The 14,740-nt window shown below is 36.8% G+C and overlaps 1 protein-coding gene across 1 annotated transcript in view; it reads left to right on the forward strand.

Annotated features, from left to right (window-relative positions):
• The first annotated feature begins 200 nt into the window (after nt 1-200).
• LOC150106484 (golgin subfamily A member 7) overlaps nt 201-14,740 on the forward strand; it is a 174,310-nt gene continuing 159,770 nt past the window's right edge. Inside the window, exon 1 of the mRNA XM_090392472.1 lies at nt 201-355. The gene's annotated coding sequence lies outside the window, so the exon portion shown is untranslated. The remainder of the gene's footprint in view (nt 356-14,740) is intronic.

Consider the following 14,740-nt stretch of genomic DNA (forward strand, 5'->3'; position numbering starts at 1 on the left):
TTTCTTCCTAATATTTTATTACTGTAGGTCTAGATTTATTCATGGGTTAAGCCTGCGTTATTGTTAAAGGTAGTTGTCACAGCAACCAACGGTGATTTAAAAATATATAAAATTGTCGCATCGAAGTATGCTTCTCTTGGATCTGATACATGTCTTTATTATTATTTTTTAATAGAAAAGAGCTTAGAAAATTTTGATTAACTCAGAGGTGCTATTGAATTTATTATCAGACCATTATAATATTTTTTTCCCTACTGGGGAACTGGGTAATATTCTAGCCCCCGCATCAGATCTTGTTTTATTTAGTAATTGACATATGTCATTTATGTTAAAAGGTAAAATGGCGTCTAGTCAAGTAAGTTAGAAGTATTGTAATGTCTCTTTCATTTTCATTTCATGTGCGTTAATATTTGATTAGGTCATAATGTATTTTTTTATAACTAATTAAAGGCTGAGCGCCTCTTGAATGTAAATTCTCTTGAAATGCGATTTATTGAACGTATATTTATAGTTTATTCTATTATATCAAAGCCATCTAACATTTATGTGGAGTTCGTTTATATGAAGCAATTGCGTAGTATTTTATTTATGTATTTTTTGATGTTATGTGGTGTTATATCTTTCGGAACATAGAAAATAGTTTAAGAAATAAAATGCATGCATTTTGTATCTTTCCTATACGGCAGTACAGCTTGCGAAGTTTGGTGGACATATTGACTATTTTCTATGCTTTATGAATTTAAAATTTCCCAACTTCAGAAAAATTATAATATATGTAGATATCTCTTAAGGTGGAAATGTAATTAGTGATAGAATATAAGCCGATTTCGGAGATTTTAGAACCCTGTCGGAAGTGAATTAATTCACCATGCTATGCCTGCAATATAAATGCATTTCAAAAAAAAAAAAAAAAAAAAAAAAAAAAAAGGGGGAAGTAAACCTGCAAACCTAGTAAATGTACACAATATTCTCTTTCATGGAAAATAAGCGAGTTCTAAAAACTATTGTCCATTCCACTTCATTATATATATTGGCATAACAGAATAAAACTTTTTTTTTTTTTCTTTTCACATTTTTGTTTTAGTAATGTAATCTATTTACATTTCATAGGATGACTATAGTGCTAATTCATATATGGTGATATTTCTGGATTTTGTAGAGACTTTTGGCAGGATAGCACATGATAGGTTGGTGTGTAAGTTATAGTAGGCAGGTTTGAATAATCAGTATATTTGCTCGGTAATAGATATTAAAGGTATACAAATTAAGTGGGATATTGAAACCAACATTATTTCCAAGCTGAATATAGAAATTTTAAGATAGAGATTCTAAGAGTTTCATGCCGAATATATAGAAACTACAAAAGTTTCAGTGGATCCAAGCATAAGCCAACACCTGGTTCAGGCTAGGGCGACTCGTAGTAAAGGTGGAGTAAATTCTGATCACTGTCCTTAGTATTTTCCATAATGTAAAGTACATCTTACAGAGATGTATGACTCTATACATTATGGAGGGAGGGTCACTATCCAGACCAGTTTCGACCTTTGTTGAATCTTCAAGTACAGGTCAAACTTTAAAAACTCAGAAGAACTCTCAGAACCGGTTAGCTCTACCCCTTGGCAGGCTACCTTACCACCAAACAGAGCTGCTCATTTGGAGGGGCAACAGCCGAGCCTCAATTAACTTCATGGGCTGCAGCATTGTCATTCATTACCCTCCCACCCAGACCTAGGTGACAGCAACAGCAGCCTCAGTTAAAACTTCATGGACTACAGCCCATTCATCACCCAAGCTGCCCACTGGTTTCAACCTTTGTTGAGGTCTCATCAGTGAATAGGTAGACCCAGATGTAAATACTAAGGTTGAAGTGATGCAGAAGTTATTCTTTACCATACGAGTTGCCAAAAGGTGCACCAAGAATTACTGAGATAAAAATTATACAAATTGTATAATTTTATATTGCCGAAGTGAAGCCTTTTTGACTCTTTATCTCAGTAGATATTAAAGGACTGTATATAAGAGAAGCCAAGTCTCTTATTGTTAACAGTGAGTCACACAAGGTTCTGTCCTGGGATCACTGCCATTTAATCTGTATGTTAAAGATATTGTTCATAAGTGGATATTCAACACTTTGAAGATGATGGAAAGTGGGTAAAACTATTTAGAATGATGTAATGGTGCTTCAGAATGATTAGAATATGTTATGCGAGCTGATGAGTAGTGATGTTATTTCAAACACCAATAATTTTAAGTTTTTGTGCTTTGGAACTTGGAAATGTAATGGTATGTATTATCTTGTGGTGTTGTATTTCAGAAGATGAAGTGATGAATCTCCTTATATTGGTGGATAGAGAGCTGAAGTTGAAAGGAAACATTGCAAAAGTGATAAAAACAGCACAAAGAAATGCTACTATAGTAAGAACATTTTACAAGCACGGATAAGGAGGTTGTCGTTGCACCATATGGGCTTTGAGTAGACTGCATCTAGACTGCTTTGCATAGATTTGGACATTCAGAGATGGATAATAAATGTAATATATCTGTGGAATATTGGCTATGATGGGCTGAGGGAATGTGAATTGCCGAGTTTGGTAAATAGTCTCAAGAAAGGTGATGTGAGTGTGATATATAAAGTGTTAAGATGAGCTTATCTGATATACTGGGGATATTTTTAAGCATGGTTGAGAGAGGGATGGTGCATAAGAGAATGAGGCATGACTTTTTTTTGCAGAGAGTTTTGTACATTAGTGAGTGAAATGTAATGTTGAGTCAATTTAGGTAAGGTATAATAAATATCCTTTTTAGGATATTTATTATACCTTATTTATTTATTATATCCATTGGGGAGGGGTATTATTGTTACCCCCTCCCTGATTTGAGTCTTGACTTAATGATTTTTCAATTTCATCAGAATTTAGATAGTTTGGTCTTACTTGGCTTTTAGCTGTTTTTGGTCATACACAGTTTGCCTGTCAGAACTTATCTTCAAGTTATTAGTTTTATTTTTACAGTTAGAAGTGTATTCTTAACTGAGAAGAACAATAGTAATATTTTCATGTACTAAAATGGACCAAGCATTAATAATGCTTGGTTTTTAATTTTTCTGATCCCATGAACTGAATTTCATGCATAGAAAATGCATGTTTAATAGTTTTCATTGCTTCAGCCATTATTTCAAACTAGTATATTATGTCTATTAATTGCAATGTTTTCTGTGCCATTTTCCTGTTTTGTATGATGAATTCAAATTGCAGAGATCAAAGCATGTGGAACTCTTTGGCCTCTGCAAGAGGTCAAAGAATTCCAAATGCTTTAAATGAAAGGTCCAGGGATTTGAATCCATTTCCTTCTAGCTGAAATACAAATAATACTTCCTCCCTTCTATGCAACAGATTCTCAGAGAATGTAAGTACAACCTTACCTGGTATTAGGTTACAGTCTAACATTGACCTGTAGGTGTATCCTAGAAACTGCAAGGGATCTTAGCCTTCTTGGGCCTTGCTAGAAACTTATATGAAAATTTATTACTATGAATGAATGCTAATTTTTATGTGAAATATCTTTACACACACATAGGAGAAATTTGGAAGATGACTGTTGCAAAATTGTTCATGGAAGTAACTATGCTGTTGTACAGAAGTAACTACTGCAACAGTGCATGTGGTACCAGTGTCCAAGCCTCAGAGACTCTCAAAAACTGAGAATTCCAAAAAACCTTGTAAGCTGCATAACAGGCATGTGACTGATACCACATCCATTGATTTCAGCCACATGACACACTAAACAGACAACGAAACACTATGCATATTAAGAAAACAGAAAATTTCAAGGAAAAAAAAATACATGACAGAGTGCATAACATAAAACACTATTAATAAGAAAACAACAGTATTAAGAGAAAACAACCAAGAAAAATAAATACAATATAAGTTTTAATATATAGCAAAACGAGCAGACATAACTTCATCTACGTAAACAAGCTAATTTCTCACTGTAAATTTTATGAAGTTTTACATTAACAATTATGACACCACTACTAGTCATAAGTATAACACATTTATTACAAATATCTGAACAAAAAAAAGCAAAAATACAAATTCCAAGGAGAGTGATTTGTTCAGGTAGCATGATGTGTTAGGTAACCATGGAGGTGTTCTAGTGAGTTAACTGTGTAATTGTTGTGTAAGCACAGGGGGCAGAAGAAACAGAATGAGAAAAGCATATTGCATTATAGCAGTCTGTTTTCTGTGCTGCCCGAAATATTAAGAGAAAAATGTGCTGGTATGTGCAAATGCTGTTCTATGTGAAACATCTTTAGTGTGCCCCCCCCCCATGGTTTTCAAATCAGAGTAAACTTGCATCATGTATGTTAGAAAATCCGCTGATAGAAGTAGTGAAGTCATTGCCCACTACTACTCAGTTGGTTACGATAGCTTATATTAGTCAACAGCTTATATTTTATATTAGTTTCAATAACATGAGATTTTCAAAAAGTGTCACTTCATTTTGTGAAAACTGGACTGTTTGAAAAATTTCAAGGAGAGTGATTTTTTTCTTTCATCATTTTGGGTAAGAGAAAATGTCAAGTTTTGAAATTGTGAACAAAAAGCGCCTCCGTAGCGTAATTGGAAGAACGACAGTACATTGCGCCCTTCGATTGGAATAGACCTAAGTTCGATTCTTGTCGCGATGGGAGGAATCTTTATCTGGACGATTTCAATCGAAGGTGGGTTAGCCAATCTCATACGGAGGTAGCAAGTTTTTTCTCCCGGAAACTCGGGTTTTTCATCCCACATACAGATTAAAATCGGCCCTTCAGAACATGTAATTTACAGACAAAAAATACTAGTTGTGGTGGTGGTGGTGGAGGAGGTGGGCAGTAGATGGCATTGATGGAGATGATTCGTACTAGAGGTTTGGTGTAGTGGTTGAGACAGTTGTAGGTGTCCTCCCGCGATGAGTCTTTGGACTCCTTGGAGGTATCAGGAATAATAAAAATAAATAAAACAGAATTTTAGACTGCCATGGCAAAAAAAAAAAGTTACAAGTCTTGGTAAAATGTCTTTTAAACTAAGAAAATTCAGAAAGGGATCTCATTGAGGTCATGTTTCGTGACTAAAAAAAAGCTGATAGACTTTATCCCAGTGGTATAAGACTGTTCCTTCATAATCATTGTGTAAATTGTTATAATAACCCAGTGCTTGACACATCAGAAGACAAGTCTCCTTCATTTGTCAAGACATATTCATCATGTGAAAAAACACAGAACCTGCATAAAATGTCTGTTTTGGACACTGGCAGTCTATCCTATGAACTTCCTTTGGTGGTTGGCAAACGATATCTCATCACCATGAATATAGATGTTCTGATGAATTAGCAAATGGAGCTTTGCATTATCTGACAAGCATTGAATTTCAAGAATGCACATCCAGCATTAAGTGACTTTGGATCAAATTTCCAAATGCTCTGCAAATCAGCTCTAGCCAAGAAATAAAGTACAGTAAAACCCCGAAGTTACGCGGTAGGTGGGACCAACAAAAAAAGCGTGCAAGTCGAATTCATGTAACTCGGTGTATAATTTTGCATGTAATTTATATATACAAACATACAATTGGGACCAAAAGTTTACAAAAACACCTATCTTTTTTAAGAAATATAATCATAATTGTAGTTTTTCGTACATAAAAAAAGAAAAAGTTATTTCAATGTCGATGGTTTCATAAAATCTAATAGATTCGTCTGACGGCATAATGTCTTTTTCTTGCCACGCAAAATTTCTTCATAGCAAGCTAATGACTTTTTTATTCCTTGCCTTGTGGCTACAATTCGTTCCTCATTAGAATCTATGTCCTCCAAAATATGTAAACTTTTCTTTTATGATTGTTCTTACTGTGGATTCCTGTAGATCGAACTTCTTTGCTAGCTCACAAATTTTCATTCTGCCTTCAAAATCCTTAATAATGTTGAGTTTTGTTTCCAAAGTGAATGTTTTTCTTTTCTTGCTAGCTGTAGAAGAATCGGACTTGCTTCTTTTGTATGACAATATTATTTTTTATGTGATAAAATTTTTATCAAGAACATAACATTAAACAATCACAAGGTTTGTAGACTATAAAAGTCGTGTATGAATGGGGACTGCGAAATGTGTCAGTGCTTGTTCACAGCATGTGCAACACTGGCGAATGCGGCCGGCGCCTGAAAGATACAACTAGTGGTGAGGTGTGAAGTGGGACAAGAATATGTACATATAAGAAACCGCATAACTCTGGATTCACGTAAGTCGGGGTATGACTGTACTCAATTCAGTATGCCTGATTGCATAACATTGGTGATGCCCTTATTTTGATTGATGCTGCTTGGCCAAATTGCTTTTGATTAACAATAAAATGTCAGCTAATTGGAATTACTTTCCTCTAATTCTGGCTTACACCATAACCATTCATATTTATTTTATTTAGTGTATGGCATAATAAAGATACATGACATCAGAATATATAAATACATATTTGTGCAGACAATAAAAAATGAAACGAGTAATGCACATATGCAAATATCAGGTAAAAAAAAGTCACTAAAATTTTAAGTCTAGTTCAGATAGCCAATCAAGAGCTGAAGGATCTGCCTCAAAAAAATCTCTCAGGTCACCAGGGTAGGCTCTTATGCTGCAGTCCTCCACAATGTGTCAGATGGTTTGGTTTATGGCCCCACAGTCGCATTGGGGTGTAGGTGATCTTCCCCACTTGTGTAAGCTGTCTGCTCAGATACCTTGTCCTGTGCATATTCTATTTAGGCTTTTCCATAGATGACGTGGAAGCTCAATCCCTTTTGAATTTTGGTTGGGAAGGATATACTTGTTTAAATCTGGTGGCAGTTTTTCTTTCCAAGTTTCTAGCCATTTCGAATTAACATTGAAATTGCTCTTTATTAGTTCTTCAGCCAGTATTAGTGGAGGCCATTGGGATTTAAGAGGATTCATATTTATATATGGGAGGTTTATATATTGGCAACAGGGGATTACTGTTTATTTTTTTGTACTCTTTTACTAGAGCATCTTGTCTGCACAGGTTTGGTGGTGAAATATTGCTCAAAGTTGGAAGCCGGTAGAGGTGAGTGCATTTGACACAGCCTGTTATTGTACTCCTCGCTGCATTTATTTGTGTGTCGATTTTCTTGATTATGAGGAATGCTTAGCCATACTGGTGAACAATATTCTGCTGCAGAATTCATGTTGGAGGTTTAATGGAATATTATCAGCACTGAGAGAGGATTAAAAACAATTTTAATACTTCCAATATTTCGTATCCATCACAGAGACATCTTCAGGGATTACAAAAAATATTTTGTAACAACACACACAAATATAATACAATAGGAATAGAATGGTTGATGCAGAGGACATAGTGGAATTGTTCAATGAACACTTTATTGGAGTATTTCATCCTGGAGGAGTCAGTTTTAATACTAGAGGGATAGGACAGGTTCGAGGTTTAGAGGTATAGGAAGTGTGTGTGTTTCAAATACTGAGTACTCTGGATGTCAGTAAAACTGTGAGACTGGATGGTATTTCACCATGAGTTTTGAGAGAATGTGCTAGGGAACTGACAGTGCCTTTGACCTTGCTTTTCAATGAAAGTCTGGCTGTGAGAAAGTGCCCATGGAATGGAAGGAAGGTAAGATAGTTGCATAAGGGCAGTAGCAGACTGGAAATGTCTAATTAAGGCCAGTCTGTGTGTCATCAGTAGTTGTTAAGATCTTGGAGAAAGTAGTGAGGGACCGTATACAACATTGGGCAGATGAGGGTAATGTTATCTGTGAGAGTCAACATGGATTTGTGAAGGGGCATTCTTGTTTTAGCAATATGCTAGCCTTTTATAATAAAGTTACAAGAGCATTAGATGAGGGAAAGGCATATACTGCCATTTTCTTAGACTTGGCGAAGGCATTTGACAGGGTGCCACAATAAGCTGATATTTAAGTTGCAGCACATGGGTCTAGATGTCAGATTGGTCAACTGGATTCAGGATTGGCTGTCAAATGGTTATAAGTTGAATAAGATAGGTATCAGAGAGTTGTGTATGGTGGGGCAGTTTCAAAGAGGCAGAGGGTTACAAGTGGGGTCCCACAGGGCTCAGTACTAGGACCTATATTATTTAACCTTTATATCAGTGACAATGTCAGTGTATTGCAAGGGGATATTCAGTTGTTTGCGGATGATGCGAAGCTGGGAAGGATTATTAGTAATAGTGCAGATGTGGTAACCCTGCAAGAGGATTTGAATAAGCTAGATAGATGGGCAAATGAATGGGGGTGTTGGTTTAATGCAGCAAAATGTAAGGTCTTGAGGTTTAGGAAACATCAATGGGACGCTGCATACTCTATGGGAGGAGTTATACTGGAGGAAGTAGGGGAGACAAGAGATCTGGGGTTGATGATTGATAGAAACCTGAAATTTAGGGGACATATTGCAAAGGTGGTGAAGGTAACACAGAGGATTGCTGCAATAATGAGAAGGACACTGACCTGCACAGATAAAAGGGTTATCATTTCGTTGTATAAGACTGATCAGACCACACTTAGACTATTGTTCTCAGATTTGGTCCCCAGGATTTGAAGGGGATAAATTAACTGTGGAAAGGGTACAAAGGTGGATAACAAAGATGATTTCAGGACTACCATGTTAGTTATGAGGATCGGCTGAGGGAATGTGGACTGCAGAGTTTGGTGGATAGAAGAAGGAGAGGTGATATGATTGAGACTTAAACTGTTGAATGGTGGTTACAGGGTTGACACTGGGGAGTTCTTTCGCTTGGTTGAACAGCGGGAAGGAGTGATGACAAGAGGCCAACTCTGGAAGTTACAAAAGGAAACTGTGAGCAAGAGGGTGAGGAGTGGTTTCTTTGCATGGATGGTGGTTGAACCATGGAATGCATTGCCTGATGGAGTGGTGAGAGCGAGAACGGTCAATGAGTTTAAGGAGTGGTATGATAGACTTTGTGTTTCTTAGGAAGGACCTCCCACGATGAGTCTTTTGACTCCATGGAGGCCTGGATGATGATGATAATAATAATAGTAAGTGAAACTAAAGTCCTATCTAGGTGGTGCACCCTCTATGGGCATTTGCAGGTGGCCTAGGATGTAAATGAGGGATCTCTGATAATTAACGTTTCCCAAATTTTGGGAAGTTTAATTCAACTGTATTTGTTTAAATTCGGTTGATTCCTGAGTGCAGATGCAGATTCAAAGAATAGTCTTTCTTTTCTGAATTTACTATGGTGGAGCATGGAGGTTTTTTCCAGGAGATCCTGTGGGTTGTATCCAAAACATGGTCTGCAAGGCCAGATTGACCATAATCATGATTGCAGATGTATGACCTGTTTTCTTCTAACTGGATAGTTGCTGATCTGCCTGTCTGTCCGAAGTAAGCCAGTTTACAGGCACAAGGTACTCTATATATACTCCAGGCACTGAGAGAGAGTTGAGAGAGGAGGGAGCTGGTCTTTGGTGAAACGGATAAGGGTAGCAATTTATGGTGAGGCTTAAATCTGTATGGAGGTTGTACTTTTTTAATGATCTGGCTATTTTTTCTGATGTACCACGGATGTAAGGTATAGTGATGGCATTTCTGAAGTCCTTCTGAAGAGATGGTTGGGGAATGGGAAAGGACTTGATTATTTTAATTCTGTAGTCACTCTAGCCATTGGAAAGGAAGGTGTTGTGTATGTGTTTGAGTTCAGTTGAAAGGGCAGTTTCACTGTAACAAAGATTGTGGCTCTATTGGTGAGAGTTTTAATAATGCCATATTGCTGAGAGGGGTGGTGGTGGTGGGAGAATTTGTGAATGTATCTGCCTGTATGAGTAGGTTTTCTATATACAGAGAAAGAACAGTTACCATTAGGAAGGCATGTTACTGAGGTGTCTAGGAAGGGTAAACAATTGTTATTTTCCTTTTGCATCGTAAACTGAATTCTTGGATGTAGACTATTGAGGTGACTGAGGAAGGACTCTAATGTTTCTGGGCTATGAGGCCAAATAGAGAACACATCATCTCTATATCTTATCCAGATAGAAGGTTTCAGAGGGGAAGAGTATAAGGCTTGTTTTTCAAAATTTTCCATGTAAAAATTGGCAAGAGACAGGGAGAGGGGGGGGAACCCATGGCAGTTCCCTCTATCTGTTTGTAGATTTTGTTCTTCCAAGAAAAATAACCAGAGTTGATGGCAAAGGAAAGAGCTCTAAGATATCAGAAGGAAAAAACGTTTTTTTAAGAGTGTTAAGGTGTCAATTAGGGGAATATTGGTAAACAGTGATAAGCCTCAACACACAGATTCTGGTGCAGAGTAGACTAGGCCCAATGTGGAGTATCGCAGTTTAATAGCAGACGAACCCCGCATAGAACCGCAGAATTTTTGTATGATGTTATTATGGGTGATCTTTAAAGAGAGATTCTCCAGATGTGTTTTGAAAGATAGTGTTCTATCCAAGGTAACACCCAGATATTTAGGGAAATCTTGGTACTGCAGCACTGTGTTGTTAAAGCTGACCTGAAGTTTCCTATTTGGTGTTTAGGTGAAAGGAGCCCCTCGGTCTTATTGAGGTTTGGTGTTATTCTCCATTTATGAAAGTATTCCCCAATGGTTCTAAGATCATTTGTGAGACTATCTTCAGTTACTTCGATGCTCTTATGTTGGGTGGCGAGGACTATATCATCAGAATAAGCAAATTTTTTTGACCTGTTGTTGGTAGATCAGATGTGTATAAGTTGAATAAGATTGGTGCTAATATTGAGCCCTGTGGGAGCCCATTGTTCAGCTTTCTCAGTTTGCTCATTTTGTTTCTCAGTACCACATGAAAGAACCTGTCAGAAAGCATGTTACCAATGAGTTGTATGATGGATTGGCATGGTATGACTTGTATCAGCTTGTATAGTAACCCCTCTTTCCATACCGTGTCGTATGCGGCAGTAAGGTCAACAAACACAACAGTGGTTTTCAAACATCTGAAAGCCTGCTTCGATATGGGTAGTAAGGCTTAGTACTTAGTCCGTACAACTACGTTGAGTCCTAAAGCCTGCTTGTTGGGTTTTAATATGGCTATTATTTTGGTTCTCTTAAATGCTGTTGGAAGGTTTCCCGTCCTTAAAATGTGAGAAAAGAATCTTGTTAACCATTGATGAGCATTTTTTCCACAGTTAACCAAGAATTCAGGGTGAATACCATCAAAGCCTGATGCTTTGCTGGTTTTCACCTTTTTTAAGGCCTCAGTTATTTTGGCTGTGGTAAATTCTCTTGAAAATTGGGAACTATCAGCTGCACTTTGCTGTAAGTTTCTGAGTGTTCGTTTAACCTCCCATGTGTGTTGATGATCTCGAGGGTCTCTAGACAATGAGCCAGTGGAGTTGCAGTATACCAAAACAAGAAACAGTATATTATTAGGATATTATTTACTTACAGTGTGAATGCCTGTATTCATCAGGTTTGTAGAGATATTTGTGCTGACAAATGTCTTTTGCCTAATGAATAAACTGTTTGCAACACAGTCATATACATTTTTCCAAACCAGGCAATTGAAGATATTATTATTACCCAAGACCCCATGGAGTCAAAGACTCATCTGGGAGGTCCTTTTTATTATACACACAGCTCATCATACCGTGCTTTAAACACACTCAAATTCTCTGCAGACACCACACTCTCAGGCAAGGCATTCCAATCATTCACAACTCTGCATGAATAGATTTCATTCACTTTGTTCTTCTACCTCATGCTACTGATGGTACTGCATTATTAAAGAAAAATAATCAGATACCAGTGATTCTAAATTGTGACTCAATATTGATCCTAATTCGCAGGTCCTTGTTGAGTTTCTAAAAGAGAAGTTCATCCTCACTATAAACACCAATCCCACTACAGCGATGATGAGAAGCAGTGCTTTTCATCATTGCAGTTATCCATTGGAGATTACCATTTGCACTCGTAGGTCTTTCTAATATTTTACTTACCACAAATCAGTTGTATCTTGTATTCCTGAGTTGGAATGGAAAGCTAATAAATTACTTAAAAGAAAAGCACTTATTCTCTTTATTTCATAAAAAACAAGTTCTACAGAGATGTTTCACATAGAACATAATTTTTATTATTATTATTTTTTTTTATAATTTTGAACGAAGACTTGCTGTTATTGCTGCTTTCAAAGCATATTATTTAAAAAATACTTTTGTTCAGGCTATTGCTGATTGCTACTGAGAGTCAGAAAACTGCCAGGGACTTTGGATGGGATGTATCTTGCATTGTACAAAGAATATAGATGTAGCATGGACTGAGCAGAGTACATGAAGCGTGTTAGGAAGATGCTACTGAAAATATATGTTGATACATTCACAGGATTCAACAAAGCCTTACAAGAGATTGGTGAACAAGATAGTTTCAGCTGTGGAAGAGCTTTCAAATGAAGACTTATAGAGCCAGAAGAGAGAAAGGTGCAGAAGAAGGAAAAGAAGAGATAAATAAGCAGAAGAACAGGAAAAATAAGCCAAGCCCCCAAAAATTTACCGTGAAAAAAATTTTCAGAGGTATTTGACTTAAGTCATAGTGCATTTTGGTTGTTTGAGGAAATGGATCCCAGCATAGAGAGAGATTTAGCTAAGTAGACGGAATGATGCAAGTTGTATTTGCTTGCATCATTCTGTGCACTCTGCTAAATCTCTGTCTCTAAATATCTACAGAAAAGAAACTGTGCAGACTAAGTCAAGTGTAATGTAAAAATTTTTAAAAATGCCTCACTCCTTATCCCTCTGTGGATGACCTAGACTTTTCACAAATTATATGTCTAATGAAGCCATCCTCATAATGACTTGTTGAAGTTACTGAATTTGATTTATTTGTTGTTAATGACCTAGCCTCCCATGCTTCCTCTGATAAATCATCCAATTAATAAATTAGAAGTTTTGAAGAAGTACACTTCATGTATTTTCATTTGATTATTTATTGGTAAGTGTGCACATTATCACTGTACATTAAGGTTCCATTATTTATTATAGATAAATAATGGAATATTGTAAACAATACTGTATACAGTAATTTTATAATTTCTGTGTTGTATTATTTCACTATAAACAAAGAGTAAAGTTAGTTGATTATGAAAATAGACCCATACATTATATCATTCAGGAATGTTAATTGTTAACATATCTTTATGGTTCTCATAGTGATTTCTGACTAATTCAGGGACTGACTGTATACTATACATCATTACCTTTGCATGTTAGGATCAGTGGCTTGTCATGGTCAAGAACCTTGATTTTGTATAAATGTGTACTGTCCCTAAAGTGAATTAATCCCACCTAACCTAATCTAATCCCACATGTAGTATGCTATATCTGCCAAGGCATGCATTTGTTGGCCAAATTTTGCAAGATGTAAAACCTGACTTTTTGAGAGGGAAAAATGGCCACTTCCATCTGAGTCCAAACAACACTCAATTTCATTGGGAAAGATGTCATAAATTTTCATGTTCTTGATGGAATTGGATCACAAATCTTTCCAACCATTCAGCATCATTAATACTAAGCTATCGGGGGGGGGCTCCTTCCTTATACTGTGCAAATAGTAATTGCAACCAGTATTTTAAGTGATGTGTGCAAAGTGTCCATGCATTCAAACTTCTTTATGATCATCCCTGCATGCCTATACCTCGGAAAGCATACATACCATCTTGCCAAATAACTTTTGTAAGTGAAATTTCTGGTATGAATTTTGATGAGTCAGCAATTTTAATTTTGTTAATTAGGACTTAGCTTCATTTTGGTATGAAATTGACTGCATTAAACAATATTATTTGCAATGGAATTTATTTCAAATGATAAGATGCTGAATATGTCAATGCCAACTAGTGCCACATTTCCAAATGTACGAGGAAGGTTCCATAAGTTTCCAGCTTGATTAATTTTTAGAGATAGGAAGAAAAGAGCTGTTGCACTTTTCAACACCATTTCCCTTTACTTCAACACACTTTTCACATATTTGAATTAACATTTATGTGCCCTTGAAAAAATAGTCTGTACTTTTGTCTCAAAATGGCCTAAAACTGCATCTTTTCTTCCTCGAAGGTCTTTCTTCAGTTTTGAGAAGAGGTCGTAATCACTGGGGGCTAGATCTGGACTGTGGGGTGGGTGTTCAATCTCCTGGAAGCCACAGTCCTTCATTGCAGCCTTTGCAACAATAGCCATATGGACTGGAGCATTGTTGTGAAACAGGCGAACATCACAACTCAGCATTTCTCGTCTCTTCTCTTTTATGGCGTTGCAGTTTGTGCAGGAGTGAAGTATAATATTCTGCATTCACGTTGATATTCCTTTCCTTGAAATCAATCAAGAGAATTCCCTGGCAGTCCCAAAAGTTTGTTGCTATAATCTTCTTGGCAGACTGTGAGTGACCTTGGCTTTTTTCAGTGCTGCTTTGCCTGGTTTGTGCCACTGCATGGATTCCCTTTTGGAAAGAGGAACATAATAAAGGACCATGGTTTTATCCCTAGTAACAATTGAATTCCAGCACTTTTCTCTGATTCCCTTGGCCAAGCTCTAAAAACTGGCAGGAACAGGTCATACGATGCTCCTTTTGAATTGAAGAGAGAAGTCAGGGCACCCACCTAGCACTGACCTTTGTCATGTGAAGCTTCTTGTGAATGATGCAAAAGATAGTTGTTATAGAAAGCTCCAACCTTGCTGAGATTACTTTTTGCTTCA

The sequence above is a fragment of the Typopeltis vanoorti genome, chromosome 5, assembly GCF_054136105.1.
Source record: "Typopeltis vanoorti isolate ZY-2024b chromosome 5, IOZ_Tvanoo_1.0, whole genome shotgun sequence".
NCBI classification, from domain to species: Eukaryota; Metazoa; Arthropoda; class Arachnida; order Uropygi; family Thelyphonidae; genus Typopeltis; species Typopeltis vanoorti.